Genomic DNA, 13,565 nt, shown 5'->3' with positions numbered 1-13,565 from the left:
GTTTACTAAGGGTTATTCATGATTGTTTCATGAGACTTCAAATTAAGCTCCCATAGAGGCAAATCTTCTAATTGCTAGTACAATTCAGATTCGATTTTTATTATTTTCATTATCTTGTTACAAAGATCAGGAAACAAAAGATAGACCAAAGGATAGAGAGAGAAGAGCAGAATTATTATAATGGAGAAGGTACTGAACTGAATTCTCCCAGTACGGCTCTGAAGTTTCAACATGTACTTTCCAAAACCACCTTAAGAAGAAAACCAAGGATTAGATTAGTGGTGTGGTTTGACATAATGATGTTCTTTGAGCCTCGGACACCACTCTACCTATGTGAATGCTGTTCCCCCTTTGAGCCACAGCCAAAGTGCATCCAGTCTTTCGTGGATCAAATGTCCAACTTCTCCCATTAAGCCCTTTTTGATTATTAAACCAAAGAGTGTATTTCAACTTTTAGTATTTAGAGTTTAAATAAACCAATTTAGCATAGAATTAGGTAGAGAGTAATCAAGCAGAAGGTACAAAGGTTTCCCACATATACCTGCTTTTGAATACATACAGCCTCCCTCTTTATCAACATCCCCCATCAGAGTGGTACATTCGTTACAACCGATGAAACCGGACCTGCACATCATTACCCATTGCCTGTCATCTATATTAGGCCCCCTCTTGGTGGTGTTCATTCTGTGAGCTGGGACACATTTATAATGACATGTAGCCACTATGACAGTATCACATCTGGCAATTTCACCGCCAATTTATCCTTTCCTTCTTTCTAACCCCAACAACCACTGATATTCTTTTTTATTGTCTCTATAGTTTTGCCTTCTCCCAAATGTCATACAGTCAAACAGTATGCAGGCATTTTTATATTAGTTCCTCTTGCTTAGTAATATGTATTTAAGATTCCTCCGTGTCTTTTCCTGGCTTGATGGCTCACTTCTTTTTCGCACCGAGTAATAATCCGGTGTCTACATGTACCCCGGCCTATCCAGTCACCTGTTGAAAGGCCTCTCGGTTGTTTCCAAGTGCGGGCAATTATGGATAAAGCTGCTGTAAACGCAGGTGTGCAGGTTTTTGTGTAGATGTAAGTCTTCAACTCCTTTGGGTAAATACCCAGGAATGTGACTGCTGGATCATACGGTAAGAGTAGGCGTAGTTTTACAAGAAACCACCAAACTATGTTCCAAAAGGACTATACCATTTTGCATTCCTAAATATAAAATAGCACAAATTGCTACTATTTATTTAGTAGCAATAAATGAGTTTCTATTGCCCCACATCCTTGCCAGCATTTGGTGTTGTCAGTATTCTGGATTTTTAGCTACTCTAATAGGTGTGAAGTGAGCGGTATCTCTTTGCTCTGACCTACAGTCCCCTGATAACATTCGATGTGAAGCATCTCTTCATATGCTTCTTGACATCCATATATTCTCTTTGGTGATGGATCTGTTAAGACCTTCGACCCATGTTTTTTAAGTTGTTTATTTTCTTGTTGTTGAGTTTTAAGAGTTCTTTCTATATTTGGGTCAGAGTTCTTTATCAGCTTTATCAGGCTTTTTTAAATTTTCTCTATGACTTGTCTTTTCATTCTCTTGATGTCTTTCACACAGAAATTTTTTAAATTACTGAAGTCCAACTTAGCAATTCTTTCTTCTTGAATCGCATCCTTTGTGTTGCGTCTGAAAACCACTGACAAATCCAAGGCCATCTAGGGTGTCTCCTACTTAATCTTTTAGGGGTTTTATAGTTTTGCGTTTTGCATTTAGGTCTATGATCTACTTTGAATTAACTTTAGAGAAGGGTACAAGGTCTGTATCTAGACTCCGTTTCTGTTTGCAAGTGGATGTCCAGCTGTCCCAGTAGTGATTGTTGAAGACCGTCTTTCACCATTGCGTCACCTTCGCCCTTTGTCACGCATCGGTTGACTGTATTTATGGAGGTCCGTCTCTGAGCTCTCCACTCTGCTCCACTGATCCGTGTGTCTGGAAGTGGGGTAGCATCCATCTCCCCTCATGCTGTTTTCTTAGATTTTTTCCTTTTTACATAACCATAATTAATAATAATAATAATATTTCCAGCTTTGATTCATGCTATATGCCAAAGAAAATGCTTGGCTAAGGTAAATCTAGTGGGTTCAGCTAGAATCCAGAGAAAAGCCAAGCTTCCTGGTTAAATGGGAAAAGGGGACAAAACATAAGCCGAGAGGTATCGCGTAACCCTGCGGATGGGAAATACTTCAATGTCCGTATTGAATGTCCTTGCAGTTAGGGGAAACTAACTTGTATAATGCACATTTTCTTGGCCTGTGAGTTAATTAGTTGGTAAATGTGAATACAATAGCTGATACCTCCGCTTAGCTCGCCTCACTTCCTCCTGAGATGGAGCGTTCCTGCAGAGACACAGACCTGTCTCTCCTCCAGGGTAGGGTTCCTGCATGGGCCACAACCCGGAGCAGACCCAGACATCAGAACAAGGAGTCTGCATGACCTTGGAATTGCTGGACGCAAGTCTATTTGGGTAGCAGAGATCAATCTCCTTGCTCTGCCTACCCTCTGTTAGTAGTAAACATTATTCTTGCCTCTATAGTTCTTTCGGATTTTTCTCTCAACATCTTCTCAGATGTTGAGAAAGGATGCTATTTGTTGGAGCTCTCTTGAGAAACCCACAAACCCATTTTTGTAAAATTCTGAATGTGCATTTACTTAAAAATCTAAAAAACAATTATATCAAAGTGGGAGAATTACAGGCAATTCAGTTTTGCATCTTTGCATATTCTAAACTTTTATGAATATATACATCGTAATTAGGAAAAAAGGTTAAACATATATATTTTTCAATAATATGTTTATCTCCTCCTTGGGAAAAAAATAATTGATCATACATAGTCCTTACACAAGGTGTTGTCTGAAAATGCTCACTATTCTTATTTTAGGCATTAAATGGTATTTCAGTAATGAGTCCCCAAATGGATTGCACAGTCAGGAGAAGCTTGCAGGAATTCTCCTGCCTCCTATATTATTAAGAACCTTCTCTAATCAGCTAACAGACTCTTGCAGTAATCAAAGAACACTGCCTCCCTTTAGCAGTTACAGATCTACATGACTTTTCAAAAACACATGAGCACGTTGCCTTCCCATGGGAGACAGCATCCCTTTGGTCCAGTAGAAGCCATGGTGTGCTTTAACGGTGGCATTTTCCTCCAAACATCACTAGCTTTCATAGAAGCAGCACCTGCGAAGTGCTGGAGGCAGCAGGCTTGGAATTAGGAGACATTTATTCCCTTCCCTGTTTCTGCTCACTTAGCCTGGCTTCATTTTGACCACCCAAAAAATGAGAAAAATAACGCTTGTTTGTTTCTTAACAGTAATACCAGGAAAAGAAATGGGAGTCTATAGAGAAAGGCTACAATCTGAGACTTTTACAAATAAAGAAAACTACACACACATGAACATTCAGAATCGTTATTATGTAATTAATTTCAGCCCTTCATCCATTTAGGTTATGTAAGAATTTTTTAACCCAAGATGAACTTAAATATGAGACATTTTCTCCGAAGATCACTAACTTTCACAAAAGCCAGGAGCTTCACAGTGCTAGAGGCTGGCTGGGTACCAAAATGGCAGAGAAGCACGGCCTTTGTCTCTAGGAGGAAAGCTGGTGTTCTCCAGCTCAACATCACCCTTGAGAGCTTCTTTCCCCAATCAAGAAATGAAAAATCACTTGTATGTGGCAAGTTAACCAAATAATAGTGGAAGAACGCCAGTTCTAGGAAAAGACGTTTTGATGGATGTGAAAGGAATGAAATCAGATTCCTGCTTTTAATAAAAGACAACAATAATAAAACTACAACGGATCGGTGTTCTACCCACAAGAGGAAGCTTACAAAGGAACAGAGCAGTTGTGCCAGGGAGCTGAAGCCCACAAGCATCTACAGCAGTTTGAAAAGGACAAAAGCATAAAGTACACAAAGCATAAACAGCACAAAAACAAGTGACATCTAAAAAAAACCACAAGAGACTCAGTAGAAAGGCAGGACAGCTTGAAGACAGAAAGGAGCAAATTAGACTCAAGGAAAAGGCTTGTTTTTATGAATCTGAACACACTGGCAAGACCAGGGAGACAGAAAATGACCTTTGCAACTTATCAGGGCTATGGGCGTCAGATAACTGGGAAAGGCCAGATTAAATAGCTTTTTTTTTTCCGCAAGAGTTTTGCTTTTTTTTAATAATTGAATTAATGAGCTTGATTTCAGTGTCCTTTAAAAAAAACAAGTAGGCAAAAGAAATAAGCCAGTGTTGACAAACAAGGCATTAGAAGATGCTTAAATGTTGTGCGATAGTTAAGCTTATAGCTTAGAACTGAGCCCAGCTGTGATCTTAGGGTAACAGCTGCAACACACATAGAGGGTTAAAAGTGTCGTGAGAAATCTGGGAGATCGGTTTTGAGGGTTTGCATTCCCTTTTTGAAGCGATCAGTTTGCCTGATTACCTCAGAGGCTTAAAGGAGATCAAAAGCTCCAGATGCTGTAATCTACTTTGTTGGAAAGAACTTCTAACTGAATCAGACATGGATAGAATACAATTACGTAAAAAGTAATGAAGTCTCCGATCGAGATTTGGAGCAGCAGTCTTTGGACTGCTCTAATTTCTTTACTGTTTCTTTTACAAAAGACACTGGTCGTTAGAAACATGCAGTGTTTCCAAAACGCCAGTAACTCCTGTTTAGGACAGGAGAAAAGACCCTCAGGGAAAAAACTCCTGGGGACTCTTTCTATATTTATGTTTTTGCTATGAAAATTATAGTCACATAAGACAGTGGGGATGGCATGGATATACAGTCATAATGAAGAGGGATAAACATGGCTTCCCATTTGAATTTATGACAAAGCATTTGGACAGATCTGGCAAAGCCCAACTCCCAACAAAACCAGATGGAGCTGCATATCACAGAGAGAAGCTCATGGGAGCTTTCCTCTAGAACGCAAAAACAAACCCCCACTTCTGACCATTCTTTAAACAGTGTGTCTGTGTGTTTGTTCTTCGTATCTTGGCCAGTCCTCTCCAGATAACTTCTGTACTCAAATTTTGAGAAACAGAAAATGATAAAGCAGTTGAGATGTTTACTTTCAACTCAGTATTGACAGTCAGGCAGGCAAAAAAAATATTTTCTTAACACGCACAGGGCTCATAAAACTATCGTGGGCACTTGGTACATGTTAAAGAAAAAGCATTGTTTTTGAACCAAAGAAAATGAATGGTGATGTTATCGATGATACGGGACACATATGTTCAGAAATTCATTAGAGGAGGAAGCCAAATGCAAGAGATGCAAGAAGGCATTTCTGACAAGAAACTGATCGTTTTTCTTTTCACTTTTGCTGTAAAAGAGCTCACGCTGGGAGGACCAGTCAGCCTCTCCTTGCTACACACTGCCACCTACAGGCCATCCCGAGATTGCTAGAGAGGACCTTGTTTTCTTTCTCAGGACTGAAAGTAAATGTCCTAATTAATTTCATGATGCCCCTACCTCTCATGCAGCATTACAGTTAACTCTGCAAATGCGCACTGGATCTTATGTTTACAATCATAAAATGAAAGTGCTGCCTCGGGTTTGAGACTGGTTTAGGAAAACTGAGAAAGCCCCTTCCTACACATCACATTTCATAGCAAGGCATGTCTTCCTTCCTGCTCCATTTCCTTTCAGGAAGCGCAGTATCAGGACTAGATGGTCAAAAAATTCTGAGTAAGGATCCCAGTGCTGCTAATTGAGATAAATCTAATATGCGAGCGCAGCATTTAATGAAGGCTTTTGATGACAGTGCTGGCTGGCAGGAGGAGTCTTTTTACCTAAATGTTTACTTATCTGTGATGCAAGCAGCCACTGCTTCTCAAGGAAAACATCACCAATGTTTACATTCAAAAAGATTTGGATTTTTTAGGTCATCTTTTTATAAACATAGAAAAAGGAAGTTAATAGTAGAAAGACTTTAACTGACACACTTTTAAAAATACACAAACTCAAGTATTAGTATCTGCTGAGTATAAATAAAATGACCAAAATATCATGGTTATTAGGGGGATACCATTATGAATTTAAAGACACAATTTGGTTCTTTCAATCAGGAACAAGAACATTATGACATTTTCCCTTTGGAAAGAATTATCAAATTACTTGCTTGAAAAAAAATTGATCAAGTCAGGCCAGAAAAGCAGCTTCCATGGCAACCAATGCATTAGAAGATCATAGATGTTCTATACCCTCATTTAGCATCTTGACTGATATAAATTCAGAGAGATTTAGTAAGCCCTAGATGAACTGAAAGCTAAATTTGATCACACTGATTGGTGAAAGCTACAATAACATTAGTGGCAAAAAAAATCAACAGATTCCCAAAGATGGATTGTGGTTTTTGTTAAATGCTTTAAATTCTCCCTTAACGTGAATTAATCAGAAACAGCCTTACACTTTAAAAATCTTTCTTTTTGTTCCACTGCAAATGTTTGGCTGGAAATTTCTATATACATCACGTTTCTGTTATTCAATTCACATCTTAAATGCACTGGAGAAGCTCCCTGTTTATAGGAATCATGCAATGGCATCATTTTGTGAAACAAAATCTTTATGTAGTACAAATAGTAACAATTTTCTCTCCTCCATGTATTTGTTAAATAATGATCTCCAGATATTGAATTTTCTTAAGGTAATACAGCCATAATTTGCAGATAACAAAATACCAGGAGACACTTTCAGAAATTACTCCTTGAGAGTTCAAAATTCAAAGATACCACACTGCAAAAAAGGAATTTGTACAAGCTGATTATCTCATATTTTCCTGTATTGTAAATGATAAGCATTTGTGTATTAGTCCAGTCTACTGACAGACAACCAGTGAGTGGATAAAGAATCCTTCTGCCAATGCAGGAGACCCAGAAGACGCAGGTTCCATCCCTGGATCGGGAAGATCCCCTGGAGGAGGAAAATGGCAACCCACTCCAGTATTCTTGCCTGAAAACCCCATGGGCAGTAAGGTCACAAGAGTCAGACACAACTGAGTGACTCTCTCTCTCACACACACACACACACACACACACACACACACACACACGACAGGCAATAAGGATCCTGCCATTCAGGTTCTCAGGTTGAGTTTGATGCTAAGTTGCTTCAGTCGTGTCCAACTCTTTGTGACCCCATGTAGACCACCAGGCTCCTCCGTCCCTGGAATTCCCCAGGCCAGAAGTGGGTTGCCATGGGGTGGAGTGGTTTGCCATTTTCTTCTCCACAGGTTGAGTTTAGCATAGCAGAAACTCAGTGGCCTGGTTATACTATGCACTCCAACACCAGAGGGAGGAAAATACTAATCAATCCTTTCTTAGTTAATAAGCTTTATTGTAGCTACATTTAGTTTCCTTTTCTTTTAAGGCTGATTGAAACCTGCAATATGTTGCATCGTTCTGGATCGGTGTGTGTGTACATATAGTGCCACTTGCCTGTTACATGGCTGGCCAGATGAAAGACACGCCCCCTCAGAGGAGAAGAAGATCTCATTTAAAACTTTCAGATGAGACTCTATTTTGGGGGCAGAATTTCTCTCCATATAATTGCAAGATTTGAGTTGAAATTCTGCATTCTAGCAGTGATACAACGTAGAACAAAAATGTCAGTCTTGATTCTTTATTCTTATACAGTGTTTTTGTCTGAACTTAAAGGCTTTTAAGTTCGCTGTCTTATTTCTCAAAAATGAGGACGGTATTTTACTCCAAATTATTTTAAATATTTGAAAATTATTTAAGACTCTGTAAGCCAACAATCACTTTTGCCTAAAATACTAATTTCCCCAGAAGAAACATACTATGATTCTATTTGCCAAATAATTAGGGGAAAGGGTTTGGTTCTATTTTGAATTAATTAGAAAATTACTTCCATTTTCCCATCTATTTGTAAGAAAAGACTGATCACAGGTGTGACTGTATTAGAAATTTTAATACTTATGTTGCAGAAGGGGAAAATACACATTTTATACGGAAACATTTGATAATGACCGTGCCTGTGACAGGCCCTTTGAAATTTAATAAGGCATTTATATAACACATCGGTTTTGACTAGATCACAACACTATACAGATCATCTCACCGATTTTCACAACACTGTTGACAGACAGGATATCCACCCTGAAGCTAGCGGGCTGGGGACATGAATGATGACCCACGTTTAAGTTTGTTCTGAAGCTTGTAACTACTCTGAGCTCCTTGAGGGTGAGCAGAATGTCTTATCATCGCATCTCCCCTGCTGAAGACACTGCTTTGCACAAGTTGAAAACAAATGAATTCATGACTCTTTGCCTCCACACCCCTTTTGTCTTCACAGATCACTACCTAAGTCCACCGAATCATACACCATCATGACGTATTTCCATGTAGCTAAACTAAGCATGGTAGGGAATCCGCCTGCAGTGCAGCAGACCCCAGTTCAATCCCTGGGTCAGGAAGTCCCCCTGGAGAAGGAACAGGCTGCCCACTCCAGGATTCTTGGGCTTCCCTGGTGGCTCAGATGGTAAAGAGTCTGCCTGCCATGCGGGAGACCTGGGTTCACTTTCTGAACTCGAAGAGCCCCTGGAGGAGGGCATGGCAACCAACTCCAGCGTTTCTGCCTAGAGCACCCCCACGGCAGAGGAGCCTGGTGGGCTACAGTCCAGGGGCCGCAGAGTCGGACATGACTGAGCGGCTGAGCACAGCCCTGAGGCCACGTGTGGGAGAGGGCTCTTCCGCGCGGCTATTCTCCATGTGAAACGAGAGCGATCCTTCTCCTTTTACTTTGAAAACTGGAAAACAAAATGACTTGGAAACTATGGTGCATAAGTTTAGACCGTCACTAAGAGACATGATCCAGCAAACTGGAGGATGCTAACAGAGGAATAATTATCTAAGGTTAACCACAGGTCTTAGTGCACTACCGTGACTTAATTAACGTCCATGGGGATTACTGATTTCTTCAGAAGAAACCCAGAACGCTTCCATCTGAAGGCCTGGATGACGCACTGAAGGACCTGGTAGCAGCAGCCCTCCACGACGGCCCGTGGGCCGCACCCCGTCTCCCACCCTGTTCTGCTCTTCACTGCCGTCTTGCATCTCAGGCGCTGGTCCTGCAAGGATGCTCTGGAGACCGACAGAACATGGCGGAAATGATGATACCTTTCTTCCGAGAAGACGTTATAGATAACTTCCATCTTATGCTCTCCTTCCCTCCGCACGTGTCTTTTCAGTTAAACTCTCCAACTAAAAGCCTGCAAGGAACCAAGGCTTCCCTATAATCAGATGAGTAAGTTTCAAAGTAATTCCAGATCCCCAGTAGAGACTTGGGATAACAGCAACCAGCCTACAGGTTGGCTGCAAACTCTTGAGAGACTCAGATGCATAATCCCAACTGAGTTGCTCCCAAATTTCTGACCCTCAGAAACTGTGAGATAATAAAGGCTCATTCTTTTAAGCTGCTATGTTTTGGGCTAATTTGTTTCACAGAAATAGATAACTAATACAGATTTGTAGATATATCTAAGGATTTTATGCTTTTGCAGTTTGAAAGTATGAGTGTAGAATTGAATGTTTTTTAAAATGCAAAAAGTGAACATCTAACTACATAAGACATGATCAGGATTTGGTTTTTCTACACTAAAGTTTGTGAGCCTGCATGCTCACTTGCTTCAGTCTTGTTCAACTCTCTGTGACCCCACAGACTGTAGTCCGCCAGGTTCCTCTGTCCGTGGAATTCTCCAGGCAAGAACACTGGAGTGGGTTGCCATGCCCTCCTCCAGGGGATCTTCCTGACCCCGGGGATCAAACCTGGGTCTCCTGCATTGCAGGCCAACTCTTTACCGCTGAGCCATGAGGGAAGACCCAGACTAAATGTTACGACTCCTAAATCATGGACATTGGGAAAAGCTGGAAATCTAAAAAGGTTTGTAATGAACATTTTCTACTATGATAAAGAAAGCTTTTAAGACATGAGGGAGTGGAGAATATTTCTGGATCAAAATATTGAACTAACAGTATGAAAAATAAATTCAACATAAAAAGAATAATGATTGAAGTGATGCTAAATAATTCACAGAGCAAGAGTTTTGTAATAAAACAAGGCCTTATGGGCTTAGGGTCTATATTTAGAGCAGATTGGAATATGAATGTCCATAAATTAAAGACATAAAGAAGGCTGAGCACCGAAGAATGGATGCTTTTGAACTGTGGTGTTGGAGAAGACTCTTGAGAGTACCTTGGACTGCAAGGAGATCCAACCAGTCCATCCTAAAGGAGATCAGAACGCTGAATATTCATGGGAAGGACTGAGGCTGAAGTTCCAATCCTTTTGCCACCCGATGTGAAGAGCCAACTCACTGGAAAAGACCCTGATGCTAGGAAAGACTGAAGGCGGGAGGAGAAGGGGACGACAGAGGATGAGATGGTTGGACGGCATCACCGACCTAATGGACATGAATTTGAGCAAGCTCCAGGAGACAGTGGAGGACAGAGGAGCCTGGTGTGCTGCAGTCTGTGGGGTTGCAAACAGTCGGACACGACATAGCAACTGAACAACAGCAGCAAAACAAATTAGACAAACAGTTTGGAAAATCACTGTTTAAAAGATTACATATTGATAAAATTGACCTTTTGACAAAGTCTTCCCTGAAATACCTGTAGGGAACAAATGAATGATGCATGACAACAGGCACAGCAAGAGAGCAGATGTAATATATCAAGTGTTGAAACTTGATCTTAGGAACTTCAGATCAAAAGGTAAAGGAAAGCTGGAAGAAATACTGTCACAAAGATTTCTACCTGGATACCATGGATACTGAGGCTACTGCTGCTGCTGGTAACCTGTTTCAATGTGTTTAACATGCAGCAGAGAAGGAGGGTGAGAAGATTTGCTTGGTCTCCAAGATGCTTTGATTTCATGTACAAAAGCTACAATCTCTATCTCCATGAAACACAATTTTCATTTTGGACTCTATATCAAAAATGTGCAATCCTTCAAGAATCACCACAATTTAGGCAGCACATTTATATAAGGAAAAAAACGGTCCCATGTTCAATACATTGAAGTGTATTGTGCTAATGTGTTTCATAAAATAAAGCAACCTTTAGAAAATGTATAGTTAATAAGCCCACATGTAGAAGCCTTCAAAAGTTGGATTAACTTGGATATGGGGATTATTTGATTTCATATTTATAAATAAAATGGAAAAAAATTCCACTATCTAAAAAATCTATTCTTTTATATGTAACGTTTCAGAAATTTCTTTCAAAAGATTTTTCTTTTGCACAAAGCATTCTCTTTTCATTTTATCCTGTGATTCTTCATACTACCTGACTTGTAAGAAGGTGACTGATATTTCCTTTTGAGGTTAGTTCAAACATGCTCTCAAGGGATCAATAACACAAATTCTAAGAAATTTAGTACGCACCCCCTGCCATGTACTGCTAGGTCAGCCAGAGGACCTAAAATCTTCAAAACACATGACTTATTTTTCTATTATCAAACACATTACTTTGAACTACAATCTTTAAAAAAAGAGACATTAACCTATTTACTTCTTATACAATATAACATACTACAGATTAAATGAAAGATTACTAAATATTCTAAATAATCCAATATAAAGCATAAAACTAACTAGTCTCTTCACTTTTAAATGGTTAAGCAGTGGTATTTGTCCATTTGATCTTCAAGATACTATTTTAAATAACTCTTCCATATTACCTGGGAAGCTCCTCAGGCAATACTTCATATCAGTGTTTTGAACAGGAATTTTTCTGTGTAGGCTCTCTCACTTTCACAAGAATCCTACATTTAAGGTATTTATTGATTGCAGAGAGTCTGGAGAAACATTAAGAGGGCAAAACTGGTGTTTCTTTTTTTTTAAGTACATTCAACAGGAAGCATTTAAGATCAAACTTCACACGGCTGCTTCCTGAATTAGCAAGATTTGATTTCTGCAGTTCAGATTCTTGCCAAATAGCAGAATCACAAACACCAGCCATTTTTATCTAAGGCTCAATTGTGATCAACCATCCACACGGAAAATTGCCAAGAACTCCAATAGATCACTGTTTCTCAAACTGTGGTCTCTGGACCATGGGCATCAGAAGCAACTGAGATGCTTTTTAATAACAGCTTTCTGAGCCCCACCCTTGATCTGCTGAGTCAGACTCTACCCAGGCAAACCTTAGACAGTCTAAAACTTGAGAACCCACTTTAGATGTGTTTTGTTACATTTCGGCCAAGCCAGACTACTGTAGCAAGAGCTACAGAGAGAAAAAGACATATAAACTCCTCAAATTATATTTATTTTACCTGTTTGTTAGTGGATATTGACTGCTATATCACACAGTTTCCTTTCTGTGGGAACACAGAAAGCATGGATTTCAGTAAAAAGCTTGGTTTTTCCTGGAAACAAAAAAAAGCTTGACTTTTATTCATAATTCTTACTTGTCTCTTTGTTCTGGTTACTAGATAGCTCAGCAACAAATTTGAGACCTGCCTCTTGTAATATTACAATATGTAATAAAATGTTTTGAACCTACTTCAACAATCTATTTAAATCTTCACCAACCCATGCAGGCGACGCAAGACACACGGGTTCGATCCCTGGGTAGGGAAGATCCCCGAGAGGAGGAAATGGTAACCTACTCTAGAATTCTTGTCCGGAAAATCCCATGGACAGAGGAGCCTGGTGAGCTATTGTCCATGGGGTTGCAGAGAATCGGACACGACTGAGTGAGTGAATACACACACATTAAAAAAATATCTCTTGAACATACTTCAGTAGTTTGATATCTTTAAAGAAGCGTGGATAGTAAAACAACTTAACTTAGTTGGGCAGGAAAAATGGAATATAAATTGGTAGACAGGTCAATAAACCTCCTTACAATGCAACCTAAGACTGCTTTCACTATTTTGATTGTTAGGTGGCACGTTAAGTCCATCCATTGAAATATATGCTTTATCATGTATGCTTTACATAGGTCTCCCCCATCTTTTCCTTTAAATGTTAAAAATTAATTTATTTGGCTTCACATTCTCCACATCTCAGACCTGGTGCAAAGGTACAACTGGAGGAAAACTGGGGATTAGAAATGGAGAGAGGACCTGAGTGTGCCATCGTAGGTGGAGCAGTGTCCAGGAAGGGTGGAGAGGCAGCTGGGGCGGTGGACGCTGGGGCAGCGGGCACTGGGGTGGTGGGCGCTGGGGCGGCGGACGCTGGGGAGGCGGACACTGGGCCTGTAAACCAGAGCTCTTTGTTGTCACAGTTAGCTGATAACCTATTTAATAATGTATCCCATATTTCAACGACATTTCCAAAAAGGTGAGAAACTTGTCCATGGGCCAAGATCCATCTACACTAAATATACTGAATTTCTGCAACATTACTAGATTAGTCATTGAAAAGAAACACATGTGTGGACTGGTCTTCACTGCTTGTCTTGGTGTATCAACACAGGCTAATTCCCAGGGATCACTTTCCTTCACATCCTTCAATAAGTGCTCAAACTAGTCCTTCACAAGTC

Source organism: Capra hircus, chromosome 14 (assembly GCF_001704415.2).
Source record: "Capra hircus breed San Clemente chromosome 14, ASM170441v1, whole genome shotgun sequence".
Taxonomy (NCBI): domain Eukaryota; kingdom Metazoa; phylum Chordata; class Mammalia; order Artiodactyla; family Bovidae; genus Capra; species Capra hircus.
Note: the sequence above shows the minus strand (reverse complement) of the source record.